This window comes from Seriola lalandi, unplaced genomic scaffold, assembly GCF_002814215.2.
Source record: "Seriola lalandi dorsalis isolate HSWRI2012SDOR001 ecotype SW California unplaced genomic scaffold, Sedor1 jcf7180002005199, whole genome shotgun sequence".
In the NCBI taxonomy this organism is placed as follows: Eukaryota; Metazoa; Chordata; class Actinopteri; order Carangiformes; family Carangidae; genus Seriola; species Seriola lalandi.
The window spans coordinates 1-1,391 of NW_019475853.1; the positions used below are offsets into that span (position 1 = coordinate 1).

General features: G+C 44.8%; 1 pseudogene across 1 annotated transcript; it reads right to left on the reverse strand.

Moving 5' to 3' along the window:
* Nucleotides 1–5: 5 nt before the first annotated feature.
* On the reverse strand, nucleotides 6–641 carry LOC111669802 (protein THEM6 pseudogene; annotated as a pseudogene). Its single transcript, XR_015438273.1, has 2 exons — nucleotides 115–641; nucleotides 6–23 (listed from the first exon to the last, which is right to left on the reverse strand). The product of XR_015438273.1 is annotated as a protein THEM6 pseudogene (transcript).
* Nucleotides 642–1,391: the final 750 nt, after the last annotated feature.

A 1,391-nucleotide genomic window follows, 5' to 3' on the forward strand; every position in this document is an offset into this window, starting at 1 on the left:
TCTGGAAACTCAGGGCACTCCACCTGCAAGGAGCAAACCTTCAGTATCAATGTTCTTCAATAATTAAACCTTACCAATATGCAACTTGCATTTGTTCTGAAACTTTTTTCCCACCTTCCTTTTACACAGGTGCTGCATGATCTTGTCTGGGCTGCTGCGGATGACACTCTGCTTGCAGTACATGATGGCACACACCAACCCGTCTCTTGTTGACACAAATCTCTGTTCCAGGAAAAAGGCTTTGTCATCCCAAGTGACGATCCGACTCCGCAGCTCGTACCCCTCACCTATACACAGAGCTCTTCGGTAACGAATGGTGGTGGCCCCCACAACCATTGAAGCGCCGAGGGCTCGAACTCCTTTGAAGACACCGTTACGTGTGTAGAGAGAGAACCGGGCGAAATCACACTCTCTGAGGTAACGGGCATTGTTCATGTGGCACATGTCAATGTCATGGGGAGTGACTCGGCCTGTTAGGACCTGCTCTGCTGTGATGTCAAAGACCGGAGGTTGGAACCAGGCCCGGAGGATCACCACCGCTGCCCGTAGGAAGTACCACACATCCAGACTGCAGAAGAGAGCCAGCAGGGCGGCGAGCACCCACAGGACCCACCACATCTCTCTAGGGAAAGGACACATACAAGCAGAAGAAGCAGTGGGGTTACTATGATGTATAAATTCAAGATTATTACACATCCTATAGAAAAGACACACAATTAATTGATCCCATTAAAGACTGTTGCTGGTGTAGCCTCTGTGCCATAGAGCTGCATTGTTGTCCAAAACTATTTAAACCACAGTGATTTATATTTCTGGTCAAGTTTGGCTCGTAATGTTTCACTAAGGCCAACAATTCTCATAATTTTTTATTAAGGCATGTTAGTCTGTTGTGTATCTGATTTCATGTTTAATGTCAACAGTAAAAAGTTGAAGTGTTGAACCTCCTAAAGCTGCAGTATGAAACATGCCATTTTCCCTTATATTACCGTCCTAACAGGGAGTTCAACTATAGACCCATTGTGACTCAGTGTCTCCACTTTTCAGGGGAACTGTGAAGTGATTTAACCAAACGTGAATGTGTAAACAGGTTTTGCAGGAAAGTCAGGTCCTGGCTTAACCCCTCAGCAAAAACTGCCTTACTTCAGCGCACATGGTTATTTTAGAGTGAATCAACGCTGTGCCAGAAACGCCACACACAAAAGTTGAAAGTAATGCCACAGCCTTTAGTGATTTCAAATTTAAGTTAGCCATAACGCTGGCACGTTTGAAGTAAAACAACCTGTTGAAGTAATACCGCGTAGTTTTCAGTCCAGCTTTTAGGCGAACGTAAACAAATCGAAACAAAGAAAAAAATAACTTTTTGGGAAATCCAGTAACACTCACCTGCTGTC